This window comes from Eschrichtius robustus, chromosome 3, assembly GCF_028021215.1.
Source record: "Eschrichtius robustus isolate mEscRob2 chromosome 3, mEscRob2.pri, whole genome shotgun sequence".
NCBI classification, from domain to species: Eukaryota; Metazoa; Chordata; class Mammalia; order Artiodactyla; family Eschrichtiidae; genus Eschrichtius; species Eschrichtius robustus.
The window spans coordinates 171,212,423-171,231,979 of NC_090826.1; positions in this window are offsets into that span (position 1 = coordinate 171,212,423).

Below are 19,557 nucleotides of genomic sequence, written 5' to 3' on the forward strand. Positions count from 1 at the left end.
CTCAGTGATCCTTGTTTTCTATACCTAAAACTACTTCAATCAATTTATATTTAATGGCAATGGATAAAGTTACTTTTGCTCCCTGGGTATACATTGCCTTATTTTGTGAAGTAAGAACATTATACTCAAATTATTGTTTTTGAAGTATTTTTTTAAAGTTATGAAACACTTTCTTAAAATGAAACTTTTATTTGACATTCTTCATATCTCTACAACTTTGTCTCTTCTCTATCAACATCATCACTACCTTAGTTCAGGTCATCATCTCTCACTTGCATTGTTGCAGCAGCCTCTCAATGATTTTCCTGCCTCTTCTTCCAACTTATTTTCCACACTAGAGTAAGTAATAAAATACAAAGCTATTGATATTGCCTCACTTGTTTAAAATTCTTCCACTATTTCCCCCCAGAATTGATTTACAGACCCAATGCAACCCCAATAATAATCCCACCATATTTTTTTTTGGTAAAAATGGACAATCCAATTCTAAATTTATTTGGAGATGCAAAGGACTTAGAATAACAAAAGAAATCTTGAAAAATAAGAACGAAGTTCGCATACTTTACTTAATTTGAAGGCAAGGCTACCAGAAGGATGATGTCAGCAAGATGGCAGAGTGGGAAGCCCTGAATTCTCCACCCCCTCACAAACACACTGATTCAGTAACAATTCACAAATTTCCTTTGTGAGAAACTAATCAAAGGCTCCTGCATTGCACCACAGGTAAACACAAAACCAGACTCATCTAAGCCAGTAGGGAGATTTGTGACACCTTCTCACTAGAATCTCTGCCCCTGACACAGTGCCATGTGATTGGAAGGAAAAACTCCAAGTTTCTATCTTCTCCTAGGGGAGAGAAAGTGTTGGTTTATGTGTCTAGTGTCCTAAATTTTCTGAGGGGTATCCCCAGAGGACTGGCTTCTGTCTTGCCAGTTTTGGAGCTCTAATGGGTCTGGCAGTTTAGCCACCTGAGAGAGAATGGAGATGGCAGCTTTTGCTGGTTAGATGCCATAGATCCTCCCCCTGCTCAGTACAGGGTAAGTGGATGAAAAAATATCAGCTCTCAGCTACCTCTTGGAGATGAAAAGAGTTGAGCTGTGTAACTAGCACCTCCAACTTCTCTGGGACTGTCTAACAAACTGGCATATGGCTTGTCAGTATTGGAGTGCAAATAAGTCTAGCACAGTCTAGCCCCATAGGGGAGAATAAAGACAACATTTTGGACTGGTAGATGCTGTAGCTTTACCCACTGGCTCAGCACAGTACAAATACACGAAAACCCCAGCTACCTGCTTCTCTCTGGGGAGGGAGAGAGTTGGTAGAAGTCTCCAGACTCTCTGGCTGGACTGACTGGTCAAGTTTTCTTCTGTATGAGGCCAGTTCATGAAGACCACAAAGGTGTCTGTTTTGTCTCATGAGCAGACACCAACACAGAGAGTCAAGGAAAATAAAGAATCAAGCAAAAATGTTCCAAAGAAAGAAATAAACCTCCAGAAACTAACCATAATGCAATGGAGTTATATGAATTACCTGAGAAAGAATTCAAAATAACTCATAAAGGTGCTCACCAAGGTAAAGAGAAAAATTCATGAACAAATGGAGAATTTTAACAAAAAGATAAAAACTATGAAAAATTACCAAAGAGAGATCATGGAGCTAAAGAATACAATAATTGAACTGAAAAATTTACTAGAAGGGCTCAATAACTGACTAGATCAAGCAGAAGAAAGGATCAATGAACACAAGACAGGGCACAGGAAATAATCCAGTCAGAGGAGTAAAAGAAAAATGAATGAAAAAGAGTTAAGAAAGCTCAAGGAACATGTTGAACACCATCAAATGGACCAATAAGTGCATTATGGGGGCCTCAGAAGGAGAAAAGAGAGAAAGAAAGAATCAGAGGGCTTCCCTGGTGGTGCAGTGGTTGGGGGTCCACCTGCCGGTGCAGGGGGTGCGGGTTCGAGCCCTGGTCCGGGAGGATCCCACGTGCCGGGGAGCGGCTGAGCCCGTGCACCACAACTACTGAGCCAGCACGCCATGACTACTGAGGCCTGCACGCCTAGAGCTCCGTGCTCCGCGGCAGGAGAGGCCACAGCAATGAGAAGCCCGCGCGCAGTGGCAGGGACCCAACGCAGCCAAAAATAAATATAAATAAAGTAAATAAATTTATAAAAAACACAACAAAACACCTCTTTCCCAGAGTTCCTGGCACTGCAAGCTATGGCGTGCGTAAAGCATCTGGGGCAGGGTGCTCTCTTTATAAAAAAAAAAAAAAAAAGAATCAGAAATGCTGTTCAAAGAAATAATGGCTGAAAATTCCCAAATCTGGGGAAGGAAATGCACTTCCAGATCTAAGAATCTTAAGATATATCCAATAAGATGAATTCAAAGAAATGCACACTGAGACATTATAGTCAAATTGTCAAAGTAAAAGAGATTTTGAAAACAACAAGAGAAAAGCCAATTTCCACATACAAGGAAACTCCCAAAAGATTATGAGCAGATTTTTTTTTTTTTTAGCAGAAATATTGCAGGCCAGAAGATTGATTTAAAGTGCTAAAAGAAAAAAACCTTCAAACTAAGAATGTTATACTTGACAAAACTGTTCTTCAAAAATGAGGGAAAAATAGACTTTTCCAGACAAACAAAAGCTGAGATCATCATCACTAGAATTGCCTTACAAGAAATGCTAAAGGGGGTTCTTCAAGTTGAAATAAAAGGACACTAAACAGCAACATGATAACATAAGAAAGTATGACTTGCTTTGGTAAAGGTAAATATATAGAGAAACACTGAATACTATACTACTGTAAAGGTGGTGAATAAATCAGTTTAAATTTTAGTATAAAAATTAAAAGTATTGAAGAAAAAAGTATTAAAAATAACTAACTAAAATATGCTGAAAGATACAAAATAGAAATAGAATTAAAATGTGACAACAATGACATAAACTAGGGGGGGGAGAGTGAGTTAAAGTATGGAGTTTTTATATACAATTGGACTTAAGTGCTATTAGTTTACAATAAAATATTATACCTATAAGGCATTTCATGTAAGCCCTAAGGTAACAACACAAAATGATACTTATAGAAGTCACACAGACAAAAAAGAGCGAGAGATCAAAGCATATCAATAAAAAATACCGAACAAAGACAAAGGAAGAAAGCAAGAGAGGAAAAGACAGACAAAAGAACTACAAGATCAACAGAAAAGAGCTAAGATAATGGCAATACTAAATCCTTACTTATCAATTATTAGTTTAAATGTAAGTGGATTAAAGTCCCCAGTCAAATGACATAGAGTGGCTGAATGAATTAAAAAATGGGATCTAACTATATGCTGCCTACAAAAAACTCACTTTAGATTTAAGGACAAACATAGGCCAAAAATGAAAAGATGTTTCATGAAAATGGCAACCAAAAGAGAGCAGGGGTGGACATTATATAATGATGAAAGGATTAATCCACTTGGAAGATATAATAATTATAAACATATATGCATCCAACATCAGAGCACTTAAATATGTAAAGCAAACACTGACAGAACTGAAGGGAGAAATAAACACCATTACAGTAAGAGTAGGAGAATTCAGTAGCCAACTTTTGATAATAGGTCTTCAGACAGAAAATCAATAATGAAACAGATGTCTTGAGCAACACTATAGAGAAAATGGGCTTAGACATACAGAGCATTCCACCCAACAGCAGCAGAATACACATTCTTCTCAAGTGCTCACGGAACATTCTCCAGGATGGATCACATGTTAGGTCACAAAACAAGTCTTAGCAAATTTAAGAAGGTTGAATTACTACCTAGTATCTTTTTTGACCCCAATGGAATAAAACCAGAAATCAGTAGCAGTAGGAAAACTGGAGATTTTACAAATATGTGAAAATTAGACAACACACTCTTAAACAATCATTCAAAGAAAAAAATTAAAATGGGTTTAGATAATATCTTGAGACAAATGAAAATGAAAACAACATACTTAAATTTATGAGGTGCTGCAAAAGCAGTACTAAGAGGAAGTTCTTAGCAATTAATACCTGTATTACAAAAGATCTCAAACAACTTAAATTTATACCTCAAGGAGTTGTAAAAAGAACAACCTAAGTCTAAATCTAGCAGAGGAAGGGAAATGAAAAGAGATTAGAGTAGTAATAAAGAAAGTAGAAACTAGAAAAACAAAAAATCAAAGAAACTAACAGCTGAATTTTTGAAAAGATAAATAAAGTTAACAAACCTTTAACTAGGTTAAGGAAAATGAAGGAAGATTCAAATAAATAAAATCAGAAATAAAAGAGACATTACAACTGATGCCACAGAAGTAAAAAGGAACATAAGAGATTACTATTGACAATTATATGCCAACAAGCCAGTGACCCTGGAATGTGACTCCACCCACCAGTGGGCTGGCACTAGCCTCAGGACCAGCCTCACCCACGAGTGTGCCAAAAGCAGCTATGAGACGTCCTGGACCCTGAACCTAGTCATGTCAGGAACCAGCTCTGCCCACCAGCAGGCCAACACTAGTTCTGGGACCCCCCGGTCCCACCACTACCTACCCTAGAATCTGACTGTGCCCATCAGTGGGCCAGCTGTAGCCTGGGGACAGTTCTGGGCTCTGCAACAAGCCACCTCATGACCCAGCCTCACCCACCAGTGGCCAGCAACCTTAGCACAAGGCAAAGCCTGGCAAAAAACCAGACTGGGTGTCAGCCATTCCGACGAGACTGCCCACAGTAGTCAGCCTCAAAAATCAGAAGGACCCACACAGCATACATAGGGGGCACCCCTAGAGCATATAGCTTGGTGACCAGAGGGGAATGCGCTGCTGGGAGTTATAGGATATCTCCTACAAAAGACTACTTCTCCAAGGACCTACATAACAACATACCAAGTACATAAAAATTAAAATGGCAAATTAGGCAAAATGAGGAGAGAGAGGAATATGTTCCAAATGAAGGAACAAGATAAAACCCCAGAAGAAGAATTAAGTGAAGTGGAGATAAGCAATCTGCCTGATAAAGTGTTCAAGGTAATGATCATAAAGATGTTCAAAGAACTCTGGAAAAGACTGAATGAACAGAGTGAGAAGTTAGAAATTTTTAACAGAGTTAGAAAATACAAAGAAGAACCAAAAATATTAGAAAACTACAGTAAAATATAAAATACACTAGAATGAAACAACAATAGATTAGATGATACAGAGGAACAGATTAGTGAGCTGGAAGAAAGAGTAGTAAAAATCACTGAAGCTGAACATAAAAAAGAAAAAAGAATATAAAGGAATGAGGACAGTTTAAGAGACCTCTGGGGCAACATCAAGTGTACTAACATTCACATAATAGAGGTCTCAGAAGGAGAAAAGAGAGAGAAAGGGGAAGACATAATAGCTGAAAACTTCCCTAACCTGGGAATGGAAACAGATATTCAGGTCCTGGAATCACAGAGAGTCCCCAAAAGGCTCAACCCTAAGAGGAACATACCAACACATATTGTAATTAAAATGGCAAAAATTAAAGATAAGGAGAGAACATTAAAAACAGTAAGGGAAAAACAACAAGTTATATGCAAGGGAACTCCTATAGGCTATCAGGTGACTTTTCAGCAGAAACTCTGCAGGTCAGAAGGGAGTGGCATGATATATTTAAAGGTGTTAAAGTCCCTTATTATTATTGTGTTCCTGTCAATATATCCCTTTATGTCTTTTAATATTTGCTTTATGTATTTAGTTGCTCCTATGTTGGGTCCATGTACATTTACAACAGTTATATCTTCTTCTTGAATTGATCACTGGATCATTATGTAATGTATTTCTTTGTCTCTGTGACAGTTTTTGTCTTAAAGTCTATTTTGTCTGATATTTGTCTGACAAAATATCATATAATATCACTCATATATGGAATCTAATTCTAAAAAAAGGTACAAATGAACTTATTTACAGAACAGAAGCAGGCCTACAGATATCAAAAACAAACTTATGGTTCCCAAAGGGGAAACATGGGGTGGGGGAGGGATAAATCAGGAGATTGGGTTGAACACACACACACTACTATATATAAGACAGATAACCAACAAGGACCTACTGTATAGCACAGGGAACTGTACTCAATGTTCTGTGATAACCTATACCAAAAAAGAATCTAAAAAAGAATGAATGTGTGTATATGTATAACTGAATCACTTTGCTGTACATGTGAAACTAACACAACATTGTAAATCAACTATATTCCAATAAAATTAAAATATTAAAAAAAGAAAAAATAAAGACTATTTTGTCTGATATAAGTATTGCTACCCCAGCTTTCCTTTTTTTTTCCATTTGCATGGAATATATTTTCCATCCACTCACTTTCAGTCTATGTGTGTCTGTAGATCTAAAGTGAGTCTGTTGTTGGTAGCATATATTTGGGTCTTGTTTTTTATCCATTTAGCCACCCTAAGTCTTTTGATTGGAGCATTTAATTCATTTGCATTTAAATAATTCTTTTATGGGTTGTACCAAAGTACTTTATTTGAAAGAATGGTACTAAGGAAAGAACTTAAGTAGATGTTTTGGGAATGCAAAATGGTGCAATCTCTATGGAAAACAGTATGGTAATACCTCAGAAATTTAAAAATAGAACCATCATATGTTCCAGCAGTCCCAACTTTTGGGTATTTATCCAAAAGAATTTAAATTAGGATCTTGAAGAAATATTAGCACTTTTGTTTTCATTGTAGTACTATTCACAAAATTGCCAAGATCTGAAATCAATCTAAAAAATCTAAATGTCTACTGACAGATGAATGAATAAAGAAAATGTGGTATACACATACACTCTTTAGCCTTAAAATAAAAGGAAATCTGTAATATGTGACAACATGGATGCACCTTGAGGACATTATGCTAAATGAAGTAACCCAGTCACAGAAAGAAAAATACTTCATGATTCTACTTAACATATGAGGCATTTAAAATACTCAAATTCATAGAATGAAAGAGTGGTTTGATGGTTGCTGTGGCTGAGGAAGGGGGAAATAGGAAGTTACTAATCAACAGGCATAAACTTTCATTTAAGCCAGGTGAATGAACTCTAGAGATCAGCTGTGTGACATTGTAACTATAATCAACAATAATTTATTATACACTTATAACTTTATTAAGAGGGTAAATCTCATATTAAGTGTTCTTAATCTAAATAAAAAATTTAAAAATATTTTCAAAAGGGTCTATTGAAGAAACCGATAAACACAGTGCCTTTGGTCCCAATATTTCTGTGGAAGATGTCTTCTAGAGTTTGTATCCAAGTCCTGATAACTTCTTATAAAGCTTGATTATAAGAGGACACTAAAAATTTAAAGGACATAGAATGGCCTGGCTGTATAAAATTTTAAATTTTAAAATAAAACACAAAGCAACTCTAGCTGACACTGTGGTACTGGCATGAGGATAATAAATCTGTTAATTGAACAGAATAGACCAAGATGTAGGCCAGGTATAATTCCATTTTATGTGGTCATTTGATTTTTAATAAAGGCAGCAGAGCAATTCAATGGGGAAAAATATCTTTTCAACAAGTGTTTCTTAAACCACAGGAAATTCATGTGGAAAAAAATGAACCTTGAATTACTTCACACCATATACAAAAATTAATTCAAGATGCATCCTAGACCTAAATGTGAAAGTTAAAACTGTAAAGCTTTTAGAAAGAAACATAGGAGAATATCTTTGCAATCTGGGGTAGGCACAATTTAGAATAGGCAAAGCTTCCATAGACAGGACACAGAAAGCAATAACTATATACAAATTAATAATTAGATTTCATAAAAATGAAAAGCTGCTCATCAAAGGACATCATTAAGGAAACAACCAGTCATGGTACACATTGGAAGAAAATATTTGTAAGACATCTATCTAACAAAGGACTGGTATCCAAAATACATAAAAAGCTCATTTAACATTATTAAATCATCAGGGAAATCAAATTAAAACAACGAGTTACTGCTATACATGGACCCAAATGGCTAAATTTAAAAAGACTGATAATACCAAGTGTTAGCAAGGATGCAGAGCAATTGGAGGTCTCATTCATTTTGGGTGGGGGGTGTAAAATGCTACAATCACTTTTGAAAAAGTTATGAAAGTTTCTTAGAAAACCAAACATACACCTGTCCTATCACCCAGCAATCCCACTACTAGGGGTATAGTGCCCAAGATAAATGGAAGCATATGTCCACAAAAGACTTGTAAAATAATGTTCATAGGAACTTTATTCATAATTGCCTAGAGTAGAAATGGCCCAGGAATCCATTAACAGGAGAACAAAAAAGCTGTAGTATATCCATACACTGTAATACTATTCAGCAATAAAAGGGTATGAACTCCTGACACATGGAAACATGCATGAATCTGGAAAATTTTAAGTTGAGTGAAAGTTATAGAATAGGCAAAACCAAACTGTTGTGGAAAAAACAACAACAATTGTTTCATCTGGGGGTGGAGGCAGGGATTTACTGGGAAGGGAGATGAAGTATCTTTCTGGGTTTAATGTAATATCTTGTATCTTGAAAGGGATTTGACTATATGTAAATCTTATCCCAAAGGAAACAAATATTGAACTCTAATGATATACTTGCTGAAGTGTCTGGGAGGAAGTGTACTGATATCTACAACTAACTTTGAAATGCATGAACAAAATGGTTTGATGAATAGACAGAGGGATGGTTAGATAATAGAAATGTGATAAAGTACAGTAAATTATTAGTCCCAGAATCTTAGTGGAGAGCATATGTGTGTTCACTGTAAAATTCTTTCAACCATTCTGTATGTTTGAAAACTGTCAAAATAGAATGTCTTTGTTTTCCTAAACTTTGCCATGAGTTTCTATTGCCATCAGAAGAATGTAAAACTACTTAGCATCTCCTATAAGACTGTTGTTTACTTCTTTTCCAGCTTCAAACTTTGGGCTTACCTTCCCTCTTTTCTTACTTTTATCATGGTACTTCTCACATCGTATTGTGATTGCTCCTTTACTTCCAGGACTCTCCTACCAAAAACAGTGTGTCCTATTTACTCTTGCATCATCATTGCAAGAGTAATATAATATAATATAGTTCCTGGTACCTAGTAAGTGTTAGCAAATGAAAGAGGCATAGCTATAGTTGCTGATTTGCATAAATGTGGATGGATTTAAAACCTAGAAAATTTTGTTTTTAAATTAATTTTTCCTTTCCAATTATGTAGTGTAAGTGCCTGACATTAAGCTTTTGACTGCCAAGGCATTCTTTTCAAAAGACATCTGTCTTGAACATATTGCCAGTTGTATGATATGGCTACTAGCAAAACAACCAGATAAGAAACTAGGCCACCCACACCCATGAAGTTCTTTCATGAAACCTTGGGCAACCTAGTGACCCTAGTGACCCTAGTGACCTTCACTCTTCTGTGCTCTAATTCCCGCTCTGATACTTCAAATTAGTCAATAATGAAGGACCCTGCAAAACCCTAAACACCTATGCCTCAGACTCTAATAAATGTAGAACCCCAGGTCCACAGTGTCTCTCTTCCTCTACCTCACTGTGAGGCTTTGGGGCATACTCTGCAGGACCTGTGAGTAATAAATTTTGTTCCACAAAGTTCCCTAATGGTTTTTGCTGAAGTGCATCCTGCAATCGTAAGAACCACAAGGACGAGCCCAGACACAACATTGGCCCCGGTGGAAGAAATGTCTATGAGACTTGCTAAGAGTAATACAGCTCAGGCGAGTGACCCCAGCATTCCTAGCTGAGACCATCACCATCAATATGCTGGGACCAGTACAACAGATTATCTCAGTGATTTTTGTTGGGAATGAGTGGTAATCAGGAAAGATGACAATCTGCCTTCATTGCTATAAGAATGACCAAGTCTATACTTCTTAACTTTCAGTGTCTGGGCAATAAAACCAAAGCAACCCAAAATATTCAGAATTATCCAAGGAAGAGGGAAGGCCCAAATTATGATTAAATTAGATAAAATGAATAACTTTGGGATAAAACTCTACATTACAAGTTAGAGCTCTTTAAAGGACTTCATGCCCAAACCACTGCTTTCCTATAATATAGGAAATAGGAAACTGGCAATAGTCTCTAAACAGTCCTCAGCTATATTCTGAGGCCATTGCCGTATCAGGTACCATGCTTTAGAAGTCTTCATTTTTGGAGTATGGAAATGAAATTTATGGCACTTCTGGCACATCCAGTTAAGAACAGACCTCATAAACAATAAATGCTGGAAAAGGTGTGGAGAAAAGGGAACCCTCCTACACTGTTGGTGGGAAAGTATATTGATACAGCCACTATGGAGAACAGTACGGAGGTTCCTTAAAAAACTAAAAATAGAATTACCATATGACCCAGCAATCCCACTACTGGGCATATACGCTGAGAAAACCATAATTCAAAAAGAAACAGGTACTGCAATGTTCATCGCAGCACTATTTACAATAGCCAGGACATGGAAGCAACCTAAATGTCCATCGACAGATGAATGGATAAACAAGATGTGGCACACATATACAATGGAATATTACTCAGCCATAAAAAGAAATGAAATTGAGTTATTTGTAGTGAGGTAGATGGACCTAGAGTCTGTCATACAGAGTGAAGTAAGTCAGGAAGAGAAAAACAAATATCGTATGCTAACGCATATATATGGAATCTAAAAAAAAAAAAAAAAAATGGTACTGATGAACCTAGTTGCAGGGCAGGAATAAAGATGTAGACATAGAGAATGGACTTGAGGACACAGGGTGGGAGGGGGAAGTTGGGGAGAAGTGGGAGTAGCATCAACATATATACACTACCGAATGTAAAATAGCTAGTGGGAAGCACTGAGATAAATGTCTTTTGACTTATTTTAATAACAGCTTGACAACTTAAGAGAGTTGCCCGTTGGTAACCATAATACCTCTTTTTCTCATCTCCAGTGTGTCCAGAGAGAAATAGTGTCATTTTGCACAACTGTCTAGGATTATCAAGTAGGAATCCCCTGAGGGTATGGTATTGTGGCTAAATATTCTCTCTCTATTAACTCTGCAAGGCCCATAATTAGAAATAAGACCCCATACTTTTACTTTTTAACTAGTGTTTATTTAGCCTTACAATGAGGAGTATATTAAAATTTTCTTTGTTTCAAAGACAACATAAGTTATAATTTAGACCAACTTATCCTCATATAATATTACCTTTTTGGTTTCTTTTCAGAGACAGTGACCCTTTTGATGCTGGTGTATCCTCTTTTGTGTTTTCTGTGTGGGGTGGCATGGGAGTTGATCTATTATAAATTTCAAAATATAATAGATGTCATGAAATATTCTTCTGTAAGCTTTCCATATTTTTTGGATAGTATTTCAATAATTTGCAGTATTGATTTATCCCTCATCAATCATGGGTGGAACACTACAGCTCTGATAAAGGTATATAGGAAAGAAAAGAAAAAGACCTTGTCCTCGGAGTTCTTAGACTAAAGAAGAAAATGTGAGAGATAAAAAAAGCTTTGCCCCATACCCTTATCTCCCTCGCCCTTCCCCCAAGAACAGATATAATCAAAACTTTCTAATATAACTTTAAGGTATCATTGTCCAGGCTAAAATAGTATGCACAGCAAGATGGCCAACTAAGACAGCTCAAATCTCCCCCCTTAAAAATAACAATTTGGCATCCATCTACGAACAAAAGTGTCTCTGTGGGAGCTTTGAGATCTGTCTTCTCCTGACTTCTCTGTGCTGGTTGATTTTAGTTGAAACAGATTCTAAATTCTCTCTCTCTTTTTTAAAAATTTTATTTATTTATTTTTGGCTGTGTTGGGTCTTCGTTGCTGCGTGTGGGCTTTCTCTAGTTGCGGCGAGCAGGGACTACTCTTCCTTGCGGTGCCCGGGCTTCTCATTAGTGGCTTCTCTTGTTGAGGAGCACAGGCTCTAGGTGCGTGGCCTTCAGTAGTTGTGGCTTGTGGGCTCAGTAGTTGTGGCTCGCGGGCTCTAGAGCGCAGGCTCAATAGTTGTGGTGCACGGGCTTAGCTGCTCTGTGGCATGTGGAATCTTCCCAGACCAGGGCTCGAACCCGTGTCCCCTGCATTGGCAGGCGGATTCTTTTTTTTTTTTTTTTTTTATAAATTTATTTATTTATTTATTTACTTTTGGCTGTGTTGGGTCTTCGTTTCTGTGCGAGGGCTTCCTCCAGTTGCGGCGAGCGGGGGCCACTCTTCATCGCGGTGCGCGGGCCTCTCACCGTCGCGGCCTCTCCCGTTGCGGAGCACAGGCTCCAGACGCGCAGGCTCAGTAGTTGTGGCTCACGGGCCCAGCCGCTGCGCGGCATGTGGGATCTTGCCAGACCGGGGCACGAACCCGTGTCCCCTGCATTGGCAGGCGGACTCCCAACTACCGCGCCACCTAGGAAGCCCGGCAGGCGGATTCTTAACCACTGTGCCACTAGGGAAGCCCCAGATTCTAAATTATCTTGATAGCAGTTCTTAGACGTCATTGAACAGTGATATTTAAGGAAAAATAGTGTTTTGCTAAAAGGTTGTGAAGAAAATTTTCCAGTTAGCTATTATGTTATATGTCTTCCCAGTGCTTCCAACAGGTAATACCTAGTGATCAAAAGCTTCTTCAACAAGGTGATAAAAACTTGAGAACTCTTAAAAAAAAATTTTTTTTTCATATAATGCCTAAAGGGATTCCATTTACAAGCGGCACTGGTGAACTGATACAAGGAAACATTAGGACTCTAAAAATTAATTCTTAGCACTTGTATCAAACTTTTAGTTTTCAAATGCATTTAAAAAAACTGATTGTGGTACACAACATAAAATATACCATTTTAATCATTTTCAAGTATACAATTCAGTGGCATTAAGTACATTCACAATGTTGTACAACCATCACCACTATCTATTTCCAGAACTTGTCGTCATCCCAGAAACTCGGCCCAAAAAACAATAATTCCCCATTTCCCCCTCTCCCCAGTCCTGGTAACCTCTATTCTACTTTCTGTCTCTATGAATTTGCCTGTTCTATTATATAAATGGAATCATACGATATTTATTCTTTTATGTCTGGCTTATTTCACTTACCATAATGTTTTCACTTATCATAGTATATGTCAGAATTTCCTTCCTTTTAAAGGCTGATTAATGTTCCACTATATGCATATACCTCATTTTGCGTACCCAGTTTTCTACTGATGAACATTTGGGTTGTTTTTTCCTTTTGGTTCTTGTGAAGAAGACTGGTATAATAATTGGTATGCTGTTTGAGTTCCTACTTTCAGTTTTTTGGGGCATATACCTAGGACCAAAGCGTTTTTGCATATATCACCTTCTTTCAATTCTCTAGGGTAGACTGGTCAGATGCTATTATTCTCATTTTTCAAATATGGAAACTGAAACAGAGATATAAAGTGACTTGCCCAAGGTCACCTAGCAAGTTGGAATAGAATTAAGAGGAGAATTCAGGCCTCCTGATTCATCCAGTACAGTTCCCACTATATCTTGCTACCATCCCATTAGACTGATTTGTTGATGAGGTCGAATCAAGAAAATGTTATAGTGTATTGATTAGCATGGTAGCTTTCGTGGACTTTCTAAGGAACCACATCCCACATCCCAGTGATGAACCATCCTATCTAGTTGCACACTGCTCTTTATTCGGTGCATCAAGGCCACTCTAGGAGATTCAGTTTTTGTTTGTTTTTTACATGCTTCTCAGCATGCTTCAAGATGCAATTTATACCATAAAAACTGCTTCCAGGATGGACCTAGAGTCTGCCATACAGAGTGAAGTAAGTCAGAAAGAGAAAAACAAATACTGTATGCTAACGCACATACATGGAATCTAAAAAATGGTACTGATGAATCCACTGGCAGAGAAGGAATAAAGACGCAGTCCTAGAGAACTGACTTGAGGACATGGTGGGGAAGGGGAAGCTGGGACAAAGTGAGAGAGTAACATTGACATAAATACGCTACCAAATGTAAAATGGATGGCTAGTGGAAAGCTGCTGCATAGCACAGGGAGGTCAGCTCAGTGCTCTGTGGTGACCTAGAGGGGTGGAATAGGGAGCGTGGGAGGGGAGGCTCAAGAGGGAGGGGATATGGGGATATATGTGTACATATAGCTGATTCACTTTGTTGTACAGCAGATACTAACAAAACATTGTAAAGCAATTAAACGCCAATAAAGATAAAAAAAAAATCATGATAAAGGTCAACTCTTAAATACATTGGAAAACTTACTGAGTAAAAATTACAACATTTAAAAAATAATAGATGCTATCTTCTGATGTCAAATTGGCATATCAGACTTTATCATTTCGGAATTGAATCTCCAAGTGTCATGAATAAACTGGTATCAGAATTAAAAGGAAAAAAAAAACTGCTTCCAGGAGATCCCTCTTGACTCACATGCATCACTGTGAGCTGTCAGATGCTCAGCTTTTCTCTTCATGATCTGAAGACAGCCAGTCAATTCATTCAGTCCAGAGCATGAGCCACTCAAATCTACTGTTCTGAAAGCTCATAGATCACATAAATGTAAATGAGCTACTCTTGCCTTCACACAATACCTAAAACTTCTGGTTACAGCTCTTGGAAATGTGATGGAGGAAAGATACTTAGCGATTTCCAGAATTATATATGAATGAATTGGTTTTGTGTAGGTACCACTTTTGTTTTACATCTGTTTTAGTTGCATGAAATAAAATTCGAGCTAAGCCAAGCTTTCCATTCATGTAACCGCGGACCCAGTATCCCATACTGTGGAACTGGGGGAGCATTTCCATGCTTTCTCACTGTCTTTGGAGGGCTTGTGCACTCTGGGCTCCAAGTCTTGAGCAAGGGCCCTGTTTATTCAAAGAGAATTCCCTCCCCATCTCCCACAGGAGTTTGGCTTTCATCTAAGACTGGGTCATGTTGGGAGTTATCTTTCAATTTCTGGCTACCGCAGCCAGCAAACTCCATTAGCTAATTGCATTTTTTGTCTAACTACAGACCCAGAGGCACTATAAAAAGTTCAGATCTGACACACCAAGGAGGAAAAGAAGAAGAATAAACAAGTATGCTGTGAGTTTTCTACTGTGTGAGGGTACAGGCTCACTAGAGTTCTCAGCCTCTTTTGCATTCCATGACCATAGTTTGAGAGGTAGCCAAGTCCAGAGTTAGACTTCAGAAGTCTTGTGCTTCCCTCAAGAACATTGTCACTGATCTAAGACACGGACTGAATTTGAACCAAGTTCTCTTTGTTATGTTTCTAAATCCAAAGCAGGGATGGAGATAATCACTTTCCTTCTCCTCCCAACAAGCCTTTCCCTTGTAATGATGGGCTTTGTTCTAGGGAGTACATTTCTCAACTGTGCTCTCATGCTTGGGTAGTTTGGCAAGCTGTCTGATGCTTTGGGGCAATCTGAATCACACCTGAGGCTGATGGGTTGCTGACATATGGAGCTTTAATTAAACCAAGCTGAAAAAGGAGAGCAGCTGGAAACCAGGGCTGGGCCTTGGAAGGGCCTGGGTAGTGCTTTTGTGATTGTGTGGTTTTTTTTTTTTTCAGAAACCATGTTTATCTTTTCTACCAAAAAAAAGTTGGAATAACATGAATAATCTGATTGAACTTTGTCAAAATTGTGTCAAGAGAGATTTGTTTTCTTTTGTGAGTGTTATAGGCAATACTTGAAAGAGTTGAACTGGGATTTGGTCATGAAAACAGCTGTTTGAAGGACACATGACTTTTATTTCTCAAAAGAACATCTCCCAAGGTTGATCATCATTGGCCTCGAGGGAAGTTATTGGGGGACCTTTAAGGCAAAAGTGATCCAAAACCTCATACCAGGAGGACATGTTTCAATTCAGGACCTGAAGCAGAGGACCACTGTAAAGACCTGGTGATGCAAAAGATACTTCCCTGTTCTTGAAAGTGAACTATCTATAAAATTTAGTCTGTTATTGCTTTTGACGATACAAAAAATCAATTTACCTACCGTGTGGATCAAAATGGAATTGTTATTAAATTATAAGAAGAAATCAGAGTATGTTGCCATTTATTAAGCATTTATCCTGATCTAGGCATGCACTTGATACTAGGGATTCAAGAATTCATTTATTTATTAATTCGTTTATTCAGCAAATACTGTGAGCCTATCATGCACCAGGCAGGTTTTAGACATCACGGATAAAACGGCAAAGTATTTATTCTCACAAAGTTTACTTTTTCGTGGGGAAGTCAGACAATAAAAAAGTAAGCAGGGGCTTCCCTGGTGGCGCAGTGGTTGAGAATCTGCTTGCCAATTCAGGGGACACGGGTTCGAGCTCTGGTCTGGGAGGATCCCACATGCCGCGGAGCAACTGGGCCCGTGAGCCACAATTACTGAGCCTGCGCATCTGGAGCCTGTGCTCCACAACAAGAGAGGCCGTGATAGTGAGAGGCCCGCGCACCGCGATGAAGAGTGGTCCCCGCTTGCCGCAACTAGAGAAAGCCCTCGCACAGAAACAAAGACCCAACACAGTCATAAATAAAATAAAATAAAATAAAATAAAATAAAATAAAATAAAATAAAATAGTAAGCAAAGAAACCAATAATATAATTTCAGGGAGTGATGAGAGATTTGAAGAAAAGCAAAATGAAAATAACATGTCCCATATATCTTTGTTTATTTGCTCATTTGCCCAACAAAATTTTATTGGGGACCCAGAATGTGACAGGTACTGTGCCAGGCACTGAGGATCTGATGGAGACGGTACCTGTGATGAGTATTATAAAGAAAACAAAAGGCTAAGACTAAGAAGAAGCAGGAGCTTGGATGAAGTCATGTGTGGTCCCAGCAGCACTTTAGATGGGGGTCTAGAAAAGCTTCTCCAAGGACCTAAATTATGAGAAGGAGGTGGAAGAGGGAACAGTGCTGTGTGTGTGTGGGGGGATGGGTGTGTGTGTTGGTGGGGTAGGAGTGTGGGAGGGTATCATGAAGATCATTCTAGATAGAAAGAGCACAGTAATCAAAGGTTCTGAGGCAGAAAGAATTTGGTGACAGTTGGTCAGGAAAACCAAATTTGGTCCTGGTTTAGAAGACCTGGATAAGCAGCGTGACCTAAGACCAAGCTGGGGCCGACCATACAGTGTCTTGAAGCCCATCATAAGCATTTTGAACTTTATTCTAAGGGCAGTGTGAAGACACGGAAGAATTTTGAGCAAGGGTGTGACATGATTTGATGCATATTAATAGCGCTTTGACCACTACGTGGGGGACAGATGAGAAGTGGGCAAGAGCAGAGGCTGGGAGGTCAGCACAGAGGCTTTTTAATAATCTGGGCAAGAGAGGTGGGGAAGGAATCCACCGACGGCCTTGTGTGTAGTAAGCGCCTCTTCCACCGTTTTGCTCACCTCCTTCCTAACTGGATCAACAAAAATCGGTCTTCCAGCTATTCCGCACTTCGGCATGCAGGCCATCAGGTACCCAGACTAATTTGAAACCTGTGGAGTTTGAGTTATCTGGAAAGACAGCTCTTATTTTAAGCTTAAACCTTTATTCAGAATGTTTCCTAAGAAGCTGAATTCCTCCTTTAGACCAGAGTCTGACATTGAAAAACCACCATCACCACCACCACCAAAATCTACAACTACTTGGTATGTCAACCGGAGTTTGAGTTGAAAGTAGAGATTGTGCAATACTAATTGGAAATAATATTGCAGCTTCAGTATTTCTCTGCCAGCGTTGTCTGGCAGGATAGCACACTCAGAACGAGAGAAACCATGTGAATACTTTTCAGATCAAATTTGCTACCTCGGCTGGGGGTGAATGTTTTAGGGTAGTGACATGGGAAGAAAGTGATTTTGAGAGAAATATAGACCTGAGTTTGAATTTCAATTCTGCTGCTCAACTGACAATGTGACATGCAACAGGTCACTGAGGTTCCTGAGTGCGTGCTTCTTCAGAAAGTGACGTGATGTGTGTATAATCATTGGTACGTCATCGATGTTCAGGGAGTGCAGCTTCCCTAGCTTTCTTCCTGGCTTCCCTCTTTTAAAGAGCATCTCACTTTTGCTGGCTGTGACACACTCTGAAAGATCTTCAGCTAAATTTTCCTCCAGCATCATGGAAGGAGGAAGGGGATAAACTACCCTCCCCCAACCTCCTCTCCCCTTTCTCCTTTCCTTCCTCTTCTTCTCCTTCTCCCTATTTCTCTCTTCCTCTCTCCCTCTCTCTTTCCTCTTCCTCTCCTCCTCCTTCTCCCCCACTCCTCCCCGCCTCTTCTTCCCCCTCCTCCCCTTCCCCCTTCTTCTTCTTTTCCTTCTCCTTCTTCCTTGTAGGAAAAGTGCAGGTTAACAATTATGTTCAAACTACAAAGCTTGGTATCAGGTACCATACTAGCTACTTTTAAAGGAAATTATTTATGTATTTTTATTGAAGTAGAGTTCATGGAAAATATTATATAAGTTACAGGTGTACAATATGCTGATTCATAAGTTTTAAAGGTTATATTCCAATTATAGTTATTATAAAACCATGCTAGTTACTTTTCAGACATTAATGCAATCTTCACAATTCCTAGAGGGAAATACTAATATTATGCCCATTTTACAGATGAAGAAGCTGTGGCTTGGAGATGTTTAGTTGCTTATCCAATATTATACATCCCATATGGGATGTATTTGAATCCAGGCAATCTGACTCCAGAGCCCTTTTGGGGCACCGTTTTTTGTTTTGTTTTTTTTTTTGCATTTGTTAGATTCCTCTCTCCCTTTAGACAGTTTTACTGGGTGTGGGGCATGGGGACACTGGTACTGCTGATGGCCTTGGTGGACAGGTGGGGAGTCTTGCCAGGAAGTAAGTAGGATTTGCTGTTTATGCAAGTGCATGGATGTGTGTGCCTTATTCATGAAAAATTGCTTTTACCCCTTTATTTTCCACCATCTGTGTCACACCTGGAGGTGCTCAGTATTTTCCAGAAATATAGATGATTCATACAATTATTTTCTTATAATATCTAACCTCCCAGAGGAGGGACCAGAGGGGAAAGTTGATTTACAAAGATCAGTTTTGCTTTTAAAGGCATCTTAATTTGGTGAGTTGGAGAACGCCAGGCTGCTAATTGATTAGTTTCTTTCTTGACCTGCTAATTGAGATTTGGTCCTTATTCACATGGCTCCTACGCAGTTTTGGCTTCAGTTGTGTGTCTTGATCTCAGCTTGCCAAAATCAGATGCTTTGGGGTGTAGAGCTAGAAATCTGGCCATGCATCTGGACATGTAATGTAGATGCCATTATGGAAAAACGAGGAACTTCCCTCCCAGTTAGAGAAGATTGTTCTGTTGCTTCTCTGTTGTTACAAGCTTGTTCTTGTAAATACTTCCACCACTGTAATCCCAAAGTACAAGGCAATTTTTTTTTTTTTTTTGAAAACGGAAATCTATGTATGTTTAAATGTTATTTATATTACAAAAGAAGGCTCTCCGTAAGTGGCAGTGACAAGCTGACTTAGATGAAATAGTCCATCTAGGAGTAGGTTGAGTGAGAGAGGTTTCATGTGAATTTTAACTACCCTTT